Below are 23,652 nucleotides of genomic sequence, written 5' to 3'. Positions count from 1 at the left end.
CAGGACGCCGTTCCATCTTCTCAGCGTCGGCCATCATAAGAACTTTGCACAAATTCTGCTTGTGATAAGAGGAGGGAAATACATGAACTCCAGGCAATGGGCAATTTAACCCCTACTTACCCGTATGTAAAAAATAAGACAGAGGTTGCAAGGGAATCCCTAAGTGACCAGAACACTGGTTTAAAATCTAGTTAGCAGACATTAACTCCGTAATAGTTACTATTTAGAGTTACAAGAAGACAGACATATCGGTTTTCTCGTTCAATCCCAATGGACCCTCTATAGCCTTGCCTCTGTCGATGTGGAGTCCCTCTACACCAGAATCCCCCAAGAAATGGGGGTCAGGATGGTGGGGGAACTCCTCATCGACATGCACAAGGACCCAGAATTGGTAGAATTGATCTGTGAATCACTCAAGTTCATACTAACTGATAATGCTTTCAGATTTGATGACAAATGGTATCAACAAATTTCTAGTACTGCAATGGGTACTCCAGTAGCATGTACATTTGCAAATATTTTCTTAACAGCTTTTGAAAAACACTATATAGGAGATTTATCAAGGGATTTAAGCAGCTTTAGTTGCAAGTGCACCTAAGCAAATTTTTGTGTGACTTTTGTGGGTAAGCAAAAAATACCAATCTGCCCTACCTAAGCAATTTTCAGTTTTTACTTTGCAGTGGTCCTGGATTTATCATTGCAAAAGTCGCACATAAGCAAATAAAAGTCGCAAACCCCCTTCAAAGAGTCGCAAGTGTAAGCAAGGACAGACCTGGCTGACAAACTTGCCTATGACAGCATTTTCAAAAAATCATACAAAAAGTTGCACGTGAGACTTTTTGTGTGAGTTTTTTTTACTTTCATTTTCACAGGCATGGTGGGACGAGCAGGTAGGAGATGTAAAGGAGGGTGACAAGTTTTTCACCCGCCCCTATATCTCCTGCCCATGCAGCACTACTACAACTCCCAGCATGTCCTTACTGTAAGGACATGAGGGGAATTGTAGTTGGGCGGCATGGGGGGAGTGTGTTAGATGGGCGGGCGGATGACAAGCTTGTGCCGCATGACTACAACTCCCAGCATGTAAGGGCATGCTGGGAGTTGTAGTCATGCAGTGGGGGCAGGTGACAAGCATGCGGTGAGGGCGGGAAATATGCAGGTGGGTTACAATAAATGTACTAACCTATTTTCCTTGGTTTTTTTCCTTCTCATTTCAGATCCGTGTAGCCTGTGGACTACAACAATGACTAGTGTTTTTTTTTTGTTTAATGTTAATAAAATGGTTAACGTGGGCTTGTGAGTTAGGGTTTTAGGCTGGGGAGGGCCAGTAACAATGGTCCTCGCCCACCCTGGTAACGTCAGGCTGCTGCTGCTTGGTTGGTATTTGGCTGAGAATGAAGATATGGGGAACCCTATGGTTTTTCTTTAGCGTGTAGCATAGGGTTCCCTGTATTTTTAATCTCAGCCAGATACCAACCAAACAGCAGCAGCGTGACGTTACCAGGGTGGGTGAGGACCATTGTTACTGGCCCTTCCCAGCCTAAAACACATCAGCTTGTTACCGCCTAGGCCCAGGAGCACCATTTTTGATGCTCCGGGCCTGTTGGTACCGGCTCTTTCCGATACCCCTGTGGCAGTGGGTATAGGGTACTAATCGGGGGTTAGCGCTAGCTGTTTTTGGGGCTAACACTAAGCCCCGGCTTAGTAATGAACTCCGTCTACAAGACAGCTTCCACTACTAAGCCTGTAAAGTAAATAAAAAAAACACATTTAAAAAAACTTTTATTGCAAAAAGCCCTCGTTACAAAATGTTGTTAATACAAAATAAAAACAAACGCTGGTCATCGTAGTCCACCAAATCTGAAGTAGCCCACAGGATAGACGGATCTGAAATGAAAAGAAAAAAAATGGGTTAGTACATTTAGGGGGAAAAAAGTGGTAAAAAAAAAAATTAATAAATACACATACATTTTTTTTATTTTTTTGCTTATGTGTACTAAGAAAATGGTATTCCAAATAGATTTTATTGTTTTTTGCTTATGTGAACCAAATTTATTAACCCCATGTAATAGTATGATAAATATGTCAAACATAAGCAAAACTAAAGCAAAAAAAAAAAAATGCCTTCAGAACTCACTTACCAAAGCAATGATGATAAATGTCCCCCTATATCTTTTCTGCCAGGAATCCCTCTAAATTTATAGATAATATTCAGCGTTATAAGGATAATATATTTATCAATTCATCAGGTACCTCAATAGTAATACTGAATTTAATATGCTGTTACATCTGTATTTGGGGGCAGATAATTAGATTTTCTTGACATGCGAGTGGAGGTGAAAGATGGTAACATTTTTACATCAAATTACAGAAAAACAAACTGCGACAAACGCATTGTTGCATTTTCAAAGTTACCACCCCCATGCATGTGAAGAATGCCATACCATACGGGCAATTCATAAGGTTAAGAAGGATCAATAATACTGAGGAAGGGTTTGATCAGCAGGCGGGTGAATTAAAAGCCAGACTGATTGAAAGGGGCTATCCAAAAGCCTCTGTACAGATAGCCTATGAAAGAGCTAAAAAATTATCAAGAGTAGAATTATTAAGAAAAAGGAAACAAAGATGAAAAAAGATTTTACTTCTCATTAAAACATTCAGATATGGATCGTACGGTACAAAATGCCATCAGGAAGCATTGGGGAGTGATAAAAAGTGACCCAGAACTATCAGAAATAGCAAAAAGATAACTTATAACATATTAAAAACTTATAACATATAGAAAAAATAACTCTGGCTAGCGAACTTGGTTCCAATCAATTTAAAGAGAAAGCAAATAAGAACTGTCTTACAGAAACAATACCACAGGGAAATCACCATTGCGGGCAATGTTCATACTGCAATTTCAATATGAAAGCAAAATACCTTAGACTAGGTGGTATGGAATGCAGAATTAAGAGCTTTATAATGTGTAAAAGTACATTTGTTGTCTACGTGATCCAATGCCCTTGCGGATATTATTATATTGGAAAGACAATACGTTGTCTAAATGTTAGAGTACACAAACATTTTTGCTCTATCCGCACGGGTATTGGATCTCCACGTTTAATCGGCCATGTTAGCAAATGTCATAACAGCGATCCAAAAGTGCTAACCTTTTCAGAAAATGTTTAGAACTTGTGCAAAATCCTTAAAATGGAGGAGACAGGCAAAGAAAATTATTGCAACAAGAAGCAAAACGGATCTGGCGTACTGAAGCGAGGGGTCCATTTGAGATTGAACGAGAAAACCGATATGTCTGTTTTCTTGTAACTCTAAATAGTAACTATTACGGAATAAATGTCTGCGAACTAGATTTTAAACCAGTGTTCTGGTGAATGCTTTTATACGTTAATACACTTGCACTTAGGGATTCCCTTGCAACCTCTGTCTTAATTTTTAGATACAGGTTAGTAGGGGTTAAATTGCCCATTCCCTGGATTTCATGTACTTCCCTCCCCTTATCGCAAACAGAATTTGTTCAAAGTCCGTAGGATGGCTGATGCTGAGAAGATGGAATGGCGTCCTGGTTGCCCTGACTCCCGATCTTGTTGGCAGCACCTCAGTGACGCCGGCGCTGCTCACTGGCTGGCAGACTCTCCTGGCTGTGGGTTGGGCTGAGCCCATGTGAGCCAGCTCACGAGATGCGGGGAAAAGGTCAAACCGGGACGCTGTGTCCATCAGAGAGCGGGCGGCGCACTGAGAGAACAGTTTGCCCCAGATCCTTTCAATCAAGGTACAGGTGTGTAGTAAGGGGAGGTCCATATATAAGATGGAGTTTGCAGGTATAAATCTAGAGCCAGATGATGCACGGCTAAGCGCGAAACACGTCTCGCTCCTGTACAGCACCCGCATACAGTGTCCCCCCCATTCAAGGAAGAAATAAAGCACCTTATGAAGACTTGGTGAGTGCATCCTTTTTTCTACCTCCATGGAACAATAATTGACTGGGAACTTTCAGGCTTTGCACCTCCATATAGTGCACATACAGCAACACACCAGCGTTCATCCTATAACAAGCACACAGGACTTATAGTCAGTAGTGCCAGCCCTCCTCTTATTTGTGAAAACTTTCCATTCCATTTCTAGTACTATTTAATTTTTAGCAAACCGTGTTAACATCCCAAATTTTTTATCAAAGAAAACATTTTATAAAACATCATGACAAATAGTTTACTTACTCAGATTTATCTTACGTGATCCTTGTGTGCTCCTAAGATCCCCTGATGTCAGAAAGAACAGTTTCATCACTGTATTACTGCCTGCATGGAGGGCTTGTCAATAAAAGCCATTTATTTTTTTAAATGTTTTACTCATATACTCATCTCTCTCTCGCATAAGTGAACTCAACCTAGATCTCGATGCAACTGATGCCATAACTGATGACAACATGCATCAGTTGTCATCAGTTGTATGGCATCCAATGTCCATTGTTTCTGGACACCAGACAGGGGAATGCAGCAAGCTACGTTTCCTTGTCTGGGGCCGTCCATCAAGTCCAATCATCTTCGGTATCATCAGATGCTGGGGGATTGTGAACTGTGCCATTCAAATGGTGCACGCCAGAGGGAAACTGTGCCGGACGCTGGACATATGTGAACACAGCCTTAGTTAATGGTTTTTAACATTCAAATGCAAGTTGGTAGTATCACTTTGTGCAAGCATGATTCGTAAATTCTGTGGATCACTGAATTCTAGCAGTCATGTTTCTTTTGTAACTTAGTAAAGGACCTTATTTATCAAAAATTCTAAAAGTAAAGTTGTCCATTTTGCCCAATCACAGTGCAGCTTCATTCTTCCTCAAGCAAATATAAGCTGCCGTGATTGGTTGAGATGGCCAACAAGGACAGTGTTTGTATTAAACACTTTTGAGAATTGAGGTCCAATGTATCTAAGTGTTTTTTTCCTGATAAGACCTTTTGTTAGTGCAGTAACCAAGAAGAAACATCACAGGAACCAAAAAGAAGAGGAGAGAAAAGGGGACCAGCCATCAGAATGGTATAAATTATTTATGAAGGTATATCAACCATAATTAATATAAATATTACATGCTGATTACATGCCGTACAAACGCTAAGATGTTACCCTTCTGATATTATAGAATGCTAAGTCCTCAATATTTTCTTAAAATGTTGTACCTAACATTCCTGTTCCTTCCTGACGAAAAACTTCTGGCTCTGTAATCTTCTACCAATCCCCTATCCTTTGGATATAAGATGATTACATTTAAGTTGGAACACAACATTAATCTTTTTATGCATTAGGCTTTAGTCACACTTGTATTAGTTTTTCCTGGCAAGTTTCCATTGTTGATAGTGGATTTTATGCTAGTTTTATGCTAGTCATGCTAGTCAGCTGATCGCGGGACCTATTGCACAGGGGAATATCAGCCTGTTATGCCAATTATCGAGCATTAACTCAACTTAATCTGACAGCTTTCTCATTTATTTCAAATGTAATCTGCTCTTAGACATAGCATGTATCCATTAAGAGTTACAAAACAAATCATTAGATATACATTAAAGGAAAACGGTCATCTGTATACCCAGCTCAATATGAATATTCATTGCCGCAGGTCATGTAAGGGCTCAGTCAGCGCAGCGTTCAAATGACCCACAGCAATGAATATTCATTTTGAGTCGGCGAGCCCACCTCCAGCGTGCAATTCACTAAAGATGGAAGAAGATCTTCGCTGGGACAGGTCTCCAGGCTGCAGATATTCATTTAACCCATTAATCTCTCATCGGGCTCCTGTTCACCTATACTATAATCCAGTCTAGTGAGTTTAGTGTGGGTGAACAGATGACCGTTTTCCTTTAATTCCACCATAACTGCTGTTAGATGTCTAGTTTGGTCAGTCTAGTTTAAAAAAAAAATTATATATCTTTTTTTTTTTAGATATCTTTTTTTTCCCCTCGATTGCCCTAATTTCAGTGATATTGATTCTCGAGTGCCATAATTCCAGTGGAGCTTAGCTATTTGGTGGAGTGTTTGTACTCTTCTCTCAATAGTCAGATGGGAGAGAACTTTAGTGCAAAATGGCTTGTAAATATAAGGCATAAGGAGACGTGAATATGAGGCTAAGGGGGTGTAAATATGGAGCTTCTAATGATACCCTTTACTCTAGCATTCAAAACTATTTTGCAGTACAGTTTCTGTCCATCTGACAGTGCTCAAAATCAGGGGTGTAGCAAGAACATCAAAACCTCATGGGAATCAGGGCACTCAAGACTGCAAAATTTTATGAAAAAACAGACATATATTTGGACTGGCCACGGGTCCTCTTTGAGGTGGCATTGTTTGCTACAAACAGTTTCTAAATTAATTTTATGTTAGTCTTATCCAACTGCCAAGCAGTGTAGTCTTTTCTAGCTTTGGCACATTAAGGTTGTCAGACTAAACCACTAAATGGCATGTAGCCCAGTTAGTATGATTAAGCAATAATGGACGTACTCGCACCAGAATAGATATTTATCATTTAAACAGTTAATATCTATATTTAAAAATTAGAATTAGTTTCTTTATGCAAAAAAGCATTTTTTTAAATGACAGAATTACAAAATACAGTGTGATACAATATTACATTTACCATAGACAAATTATTCATCATTTGGAATGTGTATTTTACATTTGTTTTTAAATACATATACCGTATATACTCGAGTATAAGCCGAGTTTTTCAGCACGAATTTTCGTGCTGAAAACACCCCCCTCGGCTTATACTCGAGTGAACTCTCCACCCGCAGTGGTCTTCAACCTGCGGACCTCCAGAGGTTTCAAAACTACAACTCCCAGCAAGCCCGGGCAGCCATCGGCTGTCCGGGCTTGCTGGGAGTTGTAGTTTTGAAACCTCTTGAGGTCTGCAGGTTGAAGACCACTGTGGCCTTCGACATCATCCAGCCCCCTCTCACCCCCCTTTAGTTCTGTACAGTACTCACCTCCGCTCGGTGCTGGTCCGGTGCTGCAGGACTGTCCGGAGAGGAGGTGGTCCGGTGGGATAGTGGTTCCGGGCTGCTATCTTCACCGGGGAGGCCTCTTCTAAGCGCTTCGGGCCCGGCCCCAGAATAGTCACGTTGCCTTGACAACGACGCAGAGGTACGTTCATTGCCAACGTACTTCTGCGTCATTGTCAAGGCAACGCCTCTATTCCGGGCTGGAAGCGTGAAGATAGCAGCCCGGAACCACTATCCCACCGGACCACCTCCTCTCCGGACAGCCCTGCAGCACCGGACCAGCGCCGAGCGGAGGTGAGTACTGTACAGAACTAAAGGGGGGTGAGAGGGGGCTGGATGATGTCGAAGGCCGCAGTGGTCTTCAACCTGCGGACCTCCGGAGGTTTCAAAACTACAACTCCCAGCAAGCCCGGACAGCCGATGGCTACCCGGGCTTGCTGGGAGTTGTAGTTTTGAAACCTCTGGAGGTCCGCAGGTTGAAGACCACTGAGGGCGGATGATGACAAGAGGATGATGAAGGGGGGGTGTGTGTGGGATGATGAAGGGGGGGGGGGATGATGACAAGGGGATGATGAAGGGGGGTGTGTGGGATGATTACAAGGGGATGATGAAGGGGGGTGGGGATGATGACAAGGGGATGATGAAGGGGGGTGGGGATGATGACAAGGGGATGATGAAGGGGGGTGGGGATGATGACAAGGGGATGATGAATGGGGGATGTGTGGGATGATGACAAGGGGATGATGACAGGTGATGATGATGAGGGTCTGGATGATGACAGGCGGTGATGATGATGAGGATGTTAATGACGGGTCTAGATGATGACAGGGGGATGATGTATTTCCCACCCTAGGCTTATACTCGAGTCAATAACTTTTCCTGGGATTTTGGGTTGAAATTAGGGGTCTCGGCTTATACTCGGGTCGGCTTATACTCGAGTAGATACAGTATACAGAGTTTTATCTTGTAGAGACCCTAGAGGTTGTAAAAAAAAAAAATCTTAAAAAAGGTCACAGGGTTTAAAAAAATAATAAAGAATGGTCAACCGGCCCATCCTCTGCTTCCATCCATTCTGCTGATGCCCTGGCTCCTGCTGCTCACTGCTTCCAGATCCCCATCAGGACATTCAGGAAATGTCAACCCAGGCAATCACAGGCCACAGCGATTATCTGCCAGTGATGATCAGAGGGCATTTACTCCATGTTGACATGAGGACCAGGGGGCAGGGGAACCAGGCACTGTTAGAACAACTGTGGTAGGGGATCAGAAAAGAAATGTATAGTCTTAGGCTGTGATCTAACTGTGTTTTTGTTGCTTTAAAAAAAAAAAAACTTTTTTTGTTTTAATTGTTAAATGCATTATGAGAAATGGGGGGGGGGGAGGTTACCAATTTAAAACAGAAAATGTATGTTAAACACGAAAGACAAACAAACAAGAGCCCACAGTGTGACCACAGCCTTAAAAATGTCATTAACCAATAATTAATGCTTTAAAGGGGTACTCCAGTAGAAAACATCTTTTTTAAATCAACTGGTGCCAGAAAGTTAAACAGATTTGTAAATCACTTCTATTTAAAATCTTAATCCTTCTAGTACTTATCAGCTGCTGTATGCAACAGAGGAAGTTATTTTCTTTTTGAGTTTCTTTTCTGTCGGACCACAGTGCTCTCTGCTAACACCTCTGTCGGTGTCAAGAACTGTCCAGAGCAGAATAGGTTTGCTATGGGGATTTTTCTGTTTTTGCACCCCACCTTTTAAAAATCATAACCCTTTAAATTTTGCACCTAAAGATCCATATGGGGCTTATTTTTTGCGCCACCAATTCTACTTTGTAATGACATCAGTCATTTTACACAAAAATCTACATAGGAATGGGAAAAAGAAATCATTGTGCAACTAAATTGAAGAAAAAACGCAGTATATTTTTCTGTAAAAATGAGACATTATCTTTATTCTGTAGGTCCATACAATTGAAATGATACCCTACTTATTTAGGTTTGATTTTGTCGTACTTTTGGAAAAAATCATAACTACATGCACGAAAATTTATACATTTAAAATTGTCATCTTCTGACCCCTATAACTTTTTATTTTTCCACATACAGGTTAGTATGAGTGCTCATTTTTTGCGCCGTGATCTGAAGTTTTAATCGGAATTATTTTTTTTTTATCAGACTTTTTAATCGCTTTTTATTCCTTTTTTTTATGGTCTAAAAAGTTACCAAAAATACTCTATTTTGGACTTTGGATTTCTTTTGAACATAGACCATTGACCGTGCAGTTCAATTAACAATATATTTCTTTAGTTTGGACATTTACACACGCGATGATACCACATATGTTTATTTTTATTATATTGATATATTTTTATATGGAATTTGGGAAAAGGGGGTGATTAAGGAAGGGGTAAATGTGTGTTTTTAAACTTTCTTTAAACTTTTTTTTTTTACACTTTTAGTCCCCTTAGGGCACGTTTAGGAGGAATAATTTGATTCCTCATACAGATCAATGTGGTTGTATAAAACCACATTGATCTGTGTGCTCTGCACTCGATTGATAAAACCTGGCCCTGCCAGGCTTTATCATTCTGAGAGCCGGAGCCGACACAGGACATGAGGAAAGCCCTCAGGCGACCTCAGCAGTGGATCACCACAAAGCCAGCAAACCCCACCCACCCCCCCCCCCCCCCGGCGCGCGATCGCGCTGCGGGGGGGGGGGGGGATCCACACCACTGGACCATCAGGGATGGAATAAAGGCACATTTAGACACCGCTGTCAGCTTTGACAATGGCAATCTAAAGGGTTTATAGCCGGCCATGGTGATCGCCGAATGTCAGCTATTAATGCCGGCCCCCAGCTACAAGAATCAGCTGGGGGCTGGCCGGTATGACCGGTATGACACCTCCATGGTCGTTAAGGGGTTAAAGTGAAGTAATTTAATAATTTTACTAAGTTTAACTTTCTGGCACCAGTTCATTTAAAAAAATGTTTTCCACCTGAATACCCCTTTAAAATTAGTATGATTGCATTGCTTACCCTTTGTACAAAGAGATACATAAGTACATTATCATCGCAAGGTGACATTTCCTCAGTGTCATACCTAAGCATGATAGTAATCACACCGTGACACTACACATCTGTCTCCACAACTGGGGTCCCCCAGACACTGTCCCCCCTGGTAAAGAAGACACCACTAGAGGCGTATTTATAGATGCTACAGGGCCTCCCTGCCACTAAACTATATGCTGCATTGCTTGGTCACACAGACCCATCAATGCAGCTCTGGACTACTAAGGATAAGTACCTGAGATAGAAGAGGAGGGTCCAGGGATGCCTGGGAATTCCTGACTGGTGGATGCGCTCGCTCTTGCTTAAATGGGCACTGTCAGATACAGAAACTTTTGATATGTTGTAAAGCATGTATAACCAATAGGTTTTGCAATTGCTTTCATTAGAAAATTTTCAGTATTTCATACTGAAAAAGCCAGTTAAACAACTGCCCCCCCCCCTCCCTGCTTGGACACATACTAGTCCTGCTGTGTCCATGCGTCATCACCTATGTCATGGACACACTTCCTTGATTGACAGCTGTGAGCACAGAGGGCACAGCTGGAGGAAAAATCCTCCCACTGTCATCTTGTGTCCCGCTACTGTCAGTGAGGACATGCTGGGAGTTGTAGTTTTGCTAATGCTAGGGGAGATGTGAGCAGACAGAATACTCAGGGAGGGAGCGGAGACCTGCACAGTGAGGCCACGCCCCCTCACTTTAAGAGGAATTCAGACTAGTGAGCTAAATTAAAAGTATAATAAAAAAATAAATAAAGGTGCTAGACACATAAAAATTCGATGTACATGGTCAGGATTAGGTACTGAGTGATATATTTAAAAAAAAAAATGTTGTTGGATCTGACAGGTACGCTTTAAACTCTGTCCCAGAAATGTGATGGCCCCGCCACCTGTCCGATGATAGGAAGAGGAAACGCTCCCTACCCCTTCTCCTCTAGGGTATCCTCAGGGCAGAAGGCTGCATCTGGACATGCTCAGGAGAGGAGCACTATGAAGAGGGAGGGGGACATGCTGAATAGGGTGATACTTTTGCACTTGGTGGTTGGTGGTTTCAAGCTACGCCCCTGGCCACCACCCGCCAGATCTAAATGAAGACTTAACAGAGAGATAGCCGGGCATCTGGAAACAGTTTGGCTTGCTGCGCTCTAAAATTCTGTAGATTTTTCTACTAGTCAGTGCATTTAAAATATATAAACAACATAGTACATTAAGGTTCACAGCTTATGTAACTGCTCTTCACCTCTATGGGAGTTACAGCAACAGGAAAACACAGGGAGTTTAGCTGTTTCTGAATTCCCAGCCACCTGTCTATTCCTTTCCTGAGTAGAGGCAGCAGCAGGAGGCCTCTCTCCAGGTGGGATGGAGTTAGGATACCCCAGTTTTGGAGATAGATGTAGTTCTCAGCAGTTGGACCTGCATCTATTAAACTCTTATGAAATAACCTGTAGATATGCCATAAATGTCTAAGATAGGAATAACAATGTGGCAATGAATACAAAACACCTAAAGTTCAAAGATATTTCAGTGCTTGATGTTTGTATTTTTTATTAATATAATGTGCTGCTAGGTTTAGTTTTAGTTGACATGGCAATTCAACATTAGCCAATACATTTGTTGGCTGATACAAATCACTCTTTCGTGGATTATTCTCAAGATCACCAGGGAAACTAGACATTAAGTATTCATCCTTATCTTCAGCAGCTACTAGCGTTACAGTTCTGCAATCCACTTAAGATGAATATTCACAGGAGAGCAAAAGTAAAACTGTGAAGACTTTCTATGCAGATTACTGTATAATCTTCTCCATTCCATTCTCTGTTATGCAAACTTAAATTGTGACCTAGAATGTAATGGATGTTCTTTGCTCAGTTCAGACCTTTAACTTCAGTATTTGTCTTATCAAGGAAAATGTCATGTCTGCTCTAATTACAAAGGAATTTCAACAAAAATGGAGCAATATATATGTATATTAACTGTTGCATGTATATAAATCCCAAATAATCCCAAAAGTCAGAAAGAGACAGTTATGGAGGCTCAGTGGTTAGCACTGTTGAAGCACTAGGGTCAACATTTGCACAGTTTTTTTTATATTGTCCCCACTGGGTTTCCTCCAGGTATTCTGGTTTCCTACCACTCAGCCAAAACATACTGATAGATTAATTTAGAATTTAGATTGTGAACCCTAAATGGGTCAGGGATGACAAACTCTGTACAGCACTGTAAATATTGTTACTGCCATATAAAAAATAAAATAAATAATTGTAGTTTATAATTAGAGATGAGCGAACTTTTCAAAAATTTGATTCGGCCGATTCGCCGAATTTTCCCGAAAAGTTTGTTTCTATACGAATTTGTTTGCGGCGAATCGATATTAAAAAAGGCTATTTCTAGCCTACATACAGCCTCTATAGGGGTATAGAACACTTTGCTGTGTCCTAAAACGCATATGGAGTGTGCTGGGGTAGTGAAATAATACTGTTATTCAGAATAGCATGCTGATTACCGGCATCGCTCTTAGAATCACTGCCGCACAGCAGCACAATGACAGAGCCTGGTGGTGGCATCAGTGTCAGGTGACCATATAGTGACTGAATGACATAGCGTGGAGGTGTTGGCAGCATGAGGACACCATATAGTGGATGAATGGCAAAGCGGGCAGGTGTTGGCAGCATGAGGACACCATATAGTGGATGAATGGCACAGAGTGGAGGTGTTGGCAGCATGAGGACACCATATAGTGGCTGAATGGCACAGCGTGGAGGTGTTGGCAGCATGAGGACACCATATAGTGGCTGAATGGCACAGCATGGAGGTGTTGGCAACATGAGGACACCATATAGTGGTTGAATGCACAGCGTGGAGGTGTTGGCAGCATGAGGACACCATATAGTGGCTGAATGGCACAGCGTGGAGGTGTTGGCAGCATGAGGACACCATATAGTGGCTGAATGACACAGTGTGGACATGTTGGCAGCAAGAGGAGACCATTTAGTGGCTGAATGGCACAGCGTCGAGTTGGCTGATGCACTAGTACACTACACACCAAGGCTTCACAATCCCCCCCCCCCCCTAAAAAACAACACAATATAGGACATTTTTGACAAAGATTTCTCATAGGTAGCACCCGCTATCCAAAAATTAGAAATTTCCAGACCCAGGCCCCACCTCTGCGGCATCAGGAGCCCATATATTGCCCGAAGGACACAGCATGGAGTTGGCTGATGCACCAGTACACACCCGGGCTTCACAATCCCCTCCAAAAAACAACAACATTTTAGAAATTTTTTAACCCCTTAAGGACACAGCCCTTTTTCACCTGCAATTCTGACCACCGTCACTTTACAAATTAATAACGCGAAAACGCTTTTACCGAATATTCTGATTCTGAGATTGTTTTTTCGTGACATATTCTACTTTATTTTGGTGGTAAATTTTCGGCGTTACTTGCATCCTTTTTTGGTGAAAAATCCCAAAATTTCATTAAAATTTTGAAAATGTTGCATTTTTCTAACTTTGAAGCTCTCTACTTGTAAGGAAAATGGATATTCCAAATAAATGTTATTTTTATTCACAAATACAATATGTCTCCTTTATGTTGGCATCATAAAATGGACATACTTTTGCTTTTTGAAAAAATTAGAGGGCTTCAAAGTAGAGCAGCAATTTTCAAAAATGTCATGAAAATTGCTAAATCTGAAGGGACAGATGTTACAGAACTACAACTCCCAGCATGCCTGGGCAGTCTAGGCATGCTGAGAGTTGTAGTTTGGCAACATCTGGAGGGCTACTGTTTGGGCACCCCTGTAACAGTGGTCTCCAAACTGTGACCCTCCAGATGTTGCAAAACTACAACTCCCAGCATGCCCAGACAGCCTTTGGCTCTCTGGGCATGCTGGGAGTTGCAGTTTGGCCCCCCTAGTGGTTGCCACAGTAAAGATCGATTTACTTTCACTTTCAATTCCCCCCCCCACTGTGGATTCCCTACCTGATCAGGATCCTGCAGGCTCCAGCGCAGATCCCAGGTCCCCAGGCATCTTCTCCTGCAGGTACGGCCTCCATCTTCTTTCCAGAGCCCCTTGACATCCAGGGGCGGGCAGAACGGGGGGTTGCCATGGCAACCCCCTGTCCTGCGCTGCCATTGGTCAGAACTCCGTTCTGAGTAATGGCAGGGGATAGGAGTAGATCGCAGCTTTGCGATCTCACTCCAATCCTTTGGGTTGATCGGGGTTGTTGCTGACAACTCCGATCAGCCCTATTTTCCGGGTGATCGGGTCACCAGAGACCCGATCAGCCCGGAATTGGAGAAAATCGCATGTCTGAATTGACATGCGATTTTCTCCGATCGCCGACATGGGGGGGTCTCAGGACCCCCCTGGGCGATGTGCCGGGATGCCTGCTGAATGATTTCAGCAGGCATCCGGCTCCGGTCCCCAACCGGCTAGCGGTGGGGACCGGATTTCCCACGGGCGTATGGATACGCCCTGCGTCCTTAAGGACTCGGAATGCAGGGCGTATCCATACGCCCTGCGTCCTTAAGAGGTTAAAGAAATACCTTTGTGTAAGAACAAGCACATATCCAACAGTTCACAAGACTCTATGATGCAGGACGGTGGACCACCCAAAGACATTCTTCTCAAAAATAATAAACCACACGATGTTTGACATTTTTTTACAAAAATTAATTCATTATGTGTGTAAGCGCATCTGTCTCCAAAAGATCAGATCACCAAAGGACTTTTTTTGCCCAAAATGATGAAGCAGAGTTAATCCCTGTCCGTATTTTTTTTTCTTCATTAAAAAATCACACGTAACAAGCGTTCCGTTGTGTAACGATTAGCATTCTGGAAAATTCAATTTTAATACCGATAAAATTATCAGTAAATAAATAAAAAAACACTACCCAAGAGTGTTTAATTACCCCATACATTACACCAGGAGCAGTCAGGAGTAGGCCTCAGAAGTACCCAAGAGGCTTTAATAACCCCCTACCTTTGCACGATCAATTGCGAGATCGAGCAATACCAGGTGTGTTATGCCCTCAGATTTCCGGGGCCGCTGGCGCGCTCCACTGAACGGATTAGCGTGTCTCTATCTTTCATCGACCGATGCTGGTAACCCACTAACTCCCGGAAAGGTAAGCTGCCGCGAAGCAGGTGGTCTCCCCCGGGCACGTTTGGCTTCAGAATTTCCACTACTGCCACACCACACTGACTGCCAACCGTGCTACCGCCTTGCTGACTCAAGGGCAACCTGCAACTCTCTTCTCCCGATGATGAACCCCCCTTCTCCTGAGATCGAGCAATAACAGGTGTGTTATGCCCTCAGATGTCCGGGGCCGCAGGTGCGCTCCACTGAACGAATTAGGGTGTGTCTGTCTTTTTTGGTAGCACCCGCAATCCAAAAATGTTAAATTCCCAGACCCAGGCCCAAACTCTGCGGCATCAGGAACCTATAAATTGCCTGAAAGACACAGCCTGGAGTTGGCTGATGCACGAGTACACACCCGGGCTTCACAATCCACCCCAAAAAAACGCAAAATTTTATTGAAATTGTCTGACAAAATACCTGTTTTTTAAAACAAGCGCATATACAGCAGTTCAGAAGACTCTATAACGCAGGATGGTGGACCGCCAAAAGACATTCTTCTCAAAAATAATAAACCACACAATGTTTGAAATTTGGTTAAAAAAATTATTACATGTGTGTAAGCGCATCTGTCTCCAAAAGATCAGATCACAAAAGGATTCTAATCGCCAAAAATAATTAAGCAGAGTTAATCCCTCTCCATATAGAAATATATATTTTTTTCATTAAAAAAATCACACGCAACAAGCGTTCCGTTGTGTAATGGTTAGCATTCTGCAAAATTCTATTTTATTACTGATAAAATGATCAGTAAATTTAACAATAACACTACCCAAGAGTGTTTAATTACCCCATACATTGCACCAGGAGCAGTCAGGAGTAGGCCTCAGCAGTACCCAAGAGGCTTTAATAACCCCTTACCTTGCCTGATCAATTGCGAGATCAAGCAATAACAGGTGTGTTATGGCCTCAGATGTCCTGGGCCGCACTAGCGCTCCACTGAACGGATTAGCGTGTCTCTATCTTTCAAGGACAGGTGCATGTTGCACGCTGAAACCAGTTCGTGATAGGGATCTGGGATTGCAATTATTTAACCTTAAAACTAGGAATTACCAGTAAGTGAGGGTCATAAGCTGGCGTTTATTAAGTCCCTACCCTTTGTACACACCGCCCGCCGCTATAAGCGATTGGATTAGTTAGTGAGTTGGTTAGTGAGGTCCTCGGATCGGCCCAGGCGGGGTAGGAGAAGGCCCTGGCAGAGCGCCGAGAATTTAACGATCATTGTTGAAATTTGCATTAAGCATGTATTTAGCTACTGCTAAACATCCAAAAATTTAAGGCCCAAGGCCAGAGGCACCAAGGAGGCAAGTAGTTCCTGAAAGACACAGAATGAGTCTGGATCATGCATTTGCAGTACCCAAGAGGTTTTCATAACCACTTACATTTAAAGATCAATGTTTACATTTGCATTAAGCATGTATTTAGCTACTGCTAAACTTCAAAAAATTATAGGCCCAAGGCCAGAAGCATCAGTTTTCCCCATAGTAGGAGCATAGTTGTCCCCCAGATTTGGCAGCATAGATGTCACCCAGATTAGGCAGCATACATGTCCCCCAGATTAGGAGCATAGTTGTCCCCCAGATAAGGAGCATAGTTGTCCCCCAGATTAGGCAGCATAGATGTCCCCCAGATTAGGAGCATACTTGTCCCCCAGAGTAGGCAGCATAGATGTCCCCCGGATTAGGAGCATACTTGTCCCCCAGATTAGGTAGCATAGATGTCCCCCAGATTAGGCAGCAAAAATGTCACCCAGATTAAGCAGCCTAGATGTCTCCCAGATTAGGCAGCATAGATGTCCCCCAGATTAGGAGCATAGTTGTCGCCCAGATTAGGCAGCATAGATGTCCCCCAGATTAGGAGCATACTTGTCCCCCAGAGTAGGCAGCATAGATGTCCCCCAGATTAGGAGCATACTTGTCCCCCAGATTAGGCAGCATAGATGTCCACCAGATTAGGAGGTTAGTTGTCCCCCAGATTAGGAGCATAATTGTCCCCCAGATAAGGAGCATAGTTGTCCCCCAGATTAGGCAGCATAGATGTCACCCAGATTAGGCAGCATAGATGTCCCCCAGATTAGGCAGCATAGATGTCACCCAGATTAGGCAGCATAGATGTCCCCCAGATTAGGCAGCATAGTTGTCCCCCAGATTAGGAGCATAATTGTCCCCCAGATAAGGAGCATAGTTGTCCCCCAGATTAGGCAGCATAGATGTCACCCAGATTAGGCAGCATAGATGTCCCCCAGATTAGGCAGCATAGATGTCCCCCAGATTAGGAGCATAGTTGTCCCCCAGATTAGGCAGCATAGTTGCCTAACAGCGCGAGCCGGTCAGAGCCAATCAAAGGACCGTATGTGGCAAGTGGGCCGTACAATGCCCAGGTCTGTCCCAGAGGGTTTCATAACCAACCACAATAGAGAAAATTTTGTTGTAGGAGCATGGTCAATCTACTCAGACCCATCTGTCATTGGTGGCTGGAAATCCTGGCTGATCCATCCCTGATTCATCTTGACAAACGTCAGTCTCTCCACATTTTTAGTGGACAGACGAGTTTGCCTTGGGGTGACTATGGCCCCGGCCGCACTAAACACCCATTCTGATGGCACACTACTGGCCGGGCAGGACAGCTTTTCCAGGGCAAACTCCGCTAGTTGTGGCCATAAATCGAGTTTGGCTGCCCAGAAGTCCTTCGGATCTTCAACGGTTGTTGGCAGGGTCATGTCGAGGTAAGCCACGACCTGCTGGTTCAGGTCCTGCTCCATGTCCACCTGCTGCTGATGAGTAGCTTCACTATGCGGCTCAAGGAAGCTACTCATCAGCGACTGCTGCTGATTGAGCCGGTACTGCTCCTGCCACCCCTCCCCAGCAGCCGTGGCAGTGGAAGGTAAGCGCAGAGGGCCCCCCGAGTCAGACCTGCGAGTGGATAGACCATGTGGCCGATAGGCATCGGCCAACCGACTACGTAGAAGCTCCCTGACGTAGGTCAGTTTGTCATCCCTCTCAGTGGGTGTAAAAAAGGCCCCCATTCTGAGCCGGTAGCGAGGGTCTAATAAGGTGGAGATCCAGGAAATCATCGCGCTGACAAATTTTGACAATTCGGGGGTCACTATGCAAGCAACTCAGCATGCATCGTGCCATTTGTGACAGTGACTCGCTGGGACTACCTGCCTTCATCTCCACTGCATATTGCCACGGTGTGTCTGGGTCCTCTGTCTCACCTCCCTTGTAATAACCCTCCAGCTCCTGCTCCTCCTCTCCTTTCCAATGACCAGAAACACCGGCCATCTCATCCACCATAAACTGTGCTCCGCTCTGCCCCTCATCATCCTCCTCCAGTTCATCCCCCACAGGACTCATGTAGCCTTCTGATGTAGGCGCAACGTCTCCATTGCCGTGACCAGCCATGGTTTCAATCATTTTTTTGAGTAAATGTAGGAGTGGAATTACGTCGTTCATGGCGTAATTCGAGCGACTAACAAAAAATGTGACTTCCTCAAAGGGCCTCAGCAAACGGCAGGTGTCACGTAGGAGCTGCCACTCGTTCACATTGAAGTTACACAGGGGAGTACTCCTATCTGCTTGTATCATCAAAAAATCCGTGATGGCTTTTCTTTGTTCGTATAGTCTGTCCAACATATGGAGGGTGCAATTCCAACGTGTGGCAACGTCACAAATAAGACTATGTTGTGGGATACCGTTCTGACGCTGCAGCTCAAGCAAAGTGTGCTTGGCGGTGTACGAGTGGCTGAAGTGCATGCACAGTTTCCTTGCCATTGTCAGGATGTCTTGCAAATGGGGTGAAGATTTGATGAACTTCTTGACAACCAGATTCAACACTTGTGCGATGCAGGGCGAATGGTTCACACTTCCTTGTCGCAGCGCGGCACAATGTTCTTCCCATTGTCGGTCACCATGGTTCCCATTTCCAGATTTCGTGGAGTAAGCCATACTCAGATTTCTTCCCTAATGAACTTTAGCAGTTCCTTCCCTGTGTGACTCCGTTCACCAAGGCAAACCATGTGAAGGACGGCTTGACACCGCTGTGCCCTACACACGTGGTACGATGAAGGGCCACCGAGATTTGGACGTGCAAGTTGCTGTTGTGGCTGTGCAGGAACAACATTTACCCAGTGGGCCGTAAAAGACATGTGTGCTGTGCACTTTTGAACACACCGACAGGCTTAAGGACTGGCCCACCTTCTCTTGTACAAACTTATGCAGGGCTGGTACTGCCTTCTTCGCAAAGAAATGACGGCTTGGGACTCTCCACCTCGGCTCGGCACAAGCCATCAATTCCCTGAAATCTGCCAAGTCCACCAGTTGGAAAGGGAGGGACTGCAACACCAGCAACTTGGACAGGAGCACATTCAACTTCTGCGCCGTTGGATGAGTGGGCGCATACTGTTGTCTTTTGGACATGGCTTTGCAGATCGATTGTTGGTGGAATGGCTAACTACGAGCGGAAGAAGCAGGAGCGCAAGAAGGAGGGTTTGACACAATGCTCCCTTCGGCTGAGGTGGTGGAGCCTTGGCTGGATGACGGAGGATGGCCACTGGGTGATGCGGCAGGCTGGACCACTACATCAGAGCCACGGTTCTCCCAGGCCACTTTATGGTGGCGAATCATGTGTTGACGCAGGGCCGTGGTGCCGAGATTGGGACCCTGGCCACGCTTCACTTTCTGCCGACAGATTTTGCATGTGACTACGCTAAGGTCCTCGGGATTCTTTATGAAGAACAACCACACCGCAGAGTTGCTGATTTTTCCACCTGCAGTCCGCACTATTTCACTGCTATTGGCGCCGTCTCCAGGAACCCCTGTTCCACTACCTCCCTAAATGGTAGCTTGCCGCGAAGCAGGTGGTCTCCCCCTGGCACGTTTGGCTCCTGAATTTCCACTACTGCCACCACGCTGATTGCCAACCGTGCTACCGCCTTGCTGCCTCATAGACAAAGAGCAAATCTCTTCTCCTGATGATGATGAAGCCCCGGCTTCTGCACCCGGCTCCCAATTGCGATCGGCTTCATCATCATCAAAAGATGTGTGCACGTCACTGATGTCCTCCTCGTGTTCCACAACAGTGTCTGCCTCAGGACCCTGAACAATTGAAACACTGCCCCCCACGTCACTCTCCGCATCACTACTTGCCCGCCTTGCGGAGCAAGCGAAGCATGTCTCCTCACATTCTTGGCTGCCCATTAGCTGCTGACTGTCCTCTATTACATCGTCCTCACTAAATAGTGGAGCTGAACCCAAAGCATGAGATACTTCTTTGGGAGAGGGAACATCATAGGACAAAGGCAATGGGATTACGGGGACTGCTCCCGGGCCATGCCAACTGAGGGTTGTGTCTGAGGAACCCACCGACTCTTGACTGGGGTTGTGAGATGTCGCTTGTGATGATGGGGATGAGTATGCAAACCAATTGACGAGGAGAGATGGGTTCGACGACACGATCGCTGGGTGTTAACGGGAGCTCAGGCCTATTGCTGCGACTCCTGCTGCCACTCGCTCCAAGTCTGCTGCCAACTCTGCCTGACGTATGTAGGCCTCTTCCCCTTCTCTGTGCACGTCCTGGCACTTCCCTGCCTGACATACTTAGTGCGTTTATGAGGGTATAGAACAGCAGCAGGCGATTACTTACGGCTGTCCTTTCAAAGTATATAGGCCCTAGACAGAATAACAGTTACTAAATAGTACACTCCTTTGTTGTATGTATGCCCTTTGCAATGATGAGCGCAATGGTATGCGTATTTCTACGCAGAAAAAACACTTTTTTTTTTTTAAATACACCAGAAGGTGTATACTAATGTGTGGAATAGCACTGAATTTAGCACAGAGACAGAATAACAGGTAGTAAATAGTACACTACTTGGTTGTATGTATGCCCTTTGCAATGATGAGCGCACTGTTAAGCGTATTTGTACGCAGGAAAAACTTTTTTTTTCTTTAATACACCGGCAGGTGTACAGCGTGTGGTATAACACTGAATTTAGCACAGAGACAGAAAAAAAGGTAGTATATGGTACGCTATTTGCTTGTATGTAGGCCCTTTGCAATGATAAGGGCACTGTTAAGCGTATTTGTATGCAGGAAAGCCTTTTTTTTTTCTTTAATACACCGGCAGGTGTATAAAGTGTGGTATAACACTGAATTTAGCACAGAGACAGAAAAAAAGGTGGTATATGGTACGCTATTTGCTTGTATTTAGGCCCTTTGCAATGATAAGGCCACTGTTAAGCATATTTGTACGCAGGAAAAACTTTTTTTTTTCTTTCATACACCGGCAGCTGTATAACGTGTGGTATAACACTGAATTTAGCACAGAAACAGAGTAACAGGTGAAAAATGGTAAAAAGGCACTAAATTCCACACTAATATGACTTATTTCTGAACAGCAACAGGACCCAACTGGGCAGCACCACAGAATTTTTTTTTTTTTTACAGGGATTAAACCCTAAATTGCACTCTGTCACACAATTGTGAGAATCAGATTTGTGGAGCAACAGAAAAAACTCAATTGGGCTGAAAAAAGAGGAGATTAGATGCTCCATACAGGTAAAACAGCTGTGAGATCTATGACGCAGGTGACTGCTATGCAGCACCTCTATGCCTGCTATATTGAGTAACGAGAATACGAGGTATTGCTAGAATCGTTCTCGGTCAGAACTGCAGCAACACTGTGCCCTGTATCTTTCCCTAATGCTGATGTCACCGCTACTCGTAGCGGTCGGATGCTGTATAATGCCGTTGTATGCGATCAGCACACAGACGTGCAGTCACTTCCTTTCCCTATCTCGTGCATAAGAGAAATGACAGAAGGAAGATGGCCACCGATTATATAGGGCTGTGACATCACAGGGGTCAGTGAACACTGATAGGCTGCATCTCACATGTGATTCAGGGTCAGCCCGCCTACCTTCATTCCTGCCGCTGTTTCCCGCCCTCCCATAATCCCCTGCCCCATGTACTCACATGTGGATCGGCCATCTTAGGTCTCCAATAGCCTAGAATGCTGTAAAATGGAGTTTAATGAAGCGATTCGCGCGATAGAATCGCTGCGATATTCGTATTCATTGCGAATCGAATTTTTCATGAAATTCGTAACGAATTCGGGTTCTTCAACTTCGATTCGCTCATCTCTATTTATAATACACCAGTTACAAATGTTGAAACTGTTTAAAACTTGTTACAACAGAGAGAATAGAGAGAAACCCATAAAAAGCAGTATACAATATATCAGTAAAGAAAACAGAGGGAAAGAGAGGGAGGGTATGAAAGGTCACCAAATTGGGAATTTAAAATGAAAGTTTTTCTAAGGATTAGAATAACATAATTAGCCAATATTGGCTAATGGGTTTATATTTTATTGCTTTTGCAGTTTATATTTTATAGTGTTATTATTATATAGCGAGGGTTGCACTCACAAGCGCCCTGTGGGTGATAGCCCCATACAATATGCTGACTGGTTCATAGGTATATATGTTTTAAAAAATTTATAGGATTTATAAATTCTTTTGTCAAGTGATCCTTAAGCTCCACATACAGTATATTTTAGATTATTTATCTATTTTTCTCCTTGGGGTATGGAGTAAATGTGGATTGCTCGGGCGAGGGGATTTTTATTGGCGTGAGTCTGATCTGCTGGTAACTTTGTGTTAGCAATTTATGCAATTGAAAAAAATACCTTTCAATGTATGGGAAGGCAGCACTTATCACAGATTACTTATCAGGAAGCTTTTTGAAGCAATGAAGAAATGTAATACTGGGTGGTATCTGTGTCAAAGAGCATGCATGCACTCAAAAGATGGCAAGAGTTTGGGATACTCGACACATTGGGGTGTTGTTTAATTTTAATGGACCAAATAAAACTGAAGTTTTATTGAAGTGATGGATCAAGAATTTTCCTTTATGCATGTAAGTGAAGAACCTGTAGTCTTTGGGGCGTTACACAGCCGCTTTGAGTCAATAAGTCTTTCGTTTGCCTGATGATTGACAGCCCTTCATGCTGTTCCAGTGGCCAGATACCCTTCTAAATTCTGCTGAAGAATATGAATTGTAGTGAGGCTGTAGATTGTCTCCTGGCACTTTAATCCTGCTTGGTTAACATGAGTAAAACATGCTTAAAGGCAGGGACGTAGGAACCCCCACAAATCTGGGGGGATAGCATTGTAATTGGGTGTGGCTTTGCAAAAGGTGGAGCCATAAAAGGGGAGGGACCAAAATGGGCGTAACCACTTAATTTTGCATGACAATACAGGCTCCTCATCACAGGTACCTTCAGGAAGCAGTGAATTCAAGAGATAGGGATTTGTCAGGACTGTGGGTGGTAGGCTGTGTGTGTAAGGTCAAGGCGAGGGGTTAATGTAGTCACCATTAACACCTTGACGAAACATGGTGTACATGGATGCTGTGGTAGCAGACTGGGTGTATGAAGTATGCTTACTAGTT

The 23,652-nt window shown here is 43.9% G+C and overlaps 1 long non-coding RNA gene across 1 annotated transcript in view; it reads right to left on the bottom strand.

The window, feature by feature from the left end:
• Window positions 1-7,990: 7,990 nt before the first annotated feature.
• Window positions 7,991-23,652, bottom strand: part of LOC130304600 (uncharacterized) — a 47,398-nt gene continuing 31,736 nt past the window's right edge. The window contains exon 3 of the long non-coding RNA XR_008854348.1: window positions 7,991-8,242. This is a non-coding gene — a long non-coding RNA (uncharacterized LOC130304600). The remainder of the gene's footprint in view (window positions 8,243-23,652) is intronic.

Source organism: Hyla sarda, chromosome 1, assembly GCF_029499605.1.
Source record: "Hyla sarda isolate aHylSar1 chromosome 1, aHylSar1.hap1, whole genome shotgun sequence".
NCBI lineage: Eukaryota > Metazoa > Chordata > Amphibia > Anura > Hylidae > Hyla > Hyla sarda.
Note: the sequence above shows the minus strand (reverse complement) of the source record. Positions and strands in the feature narration are given on the sequence as shown.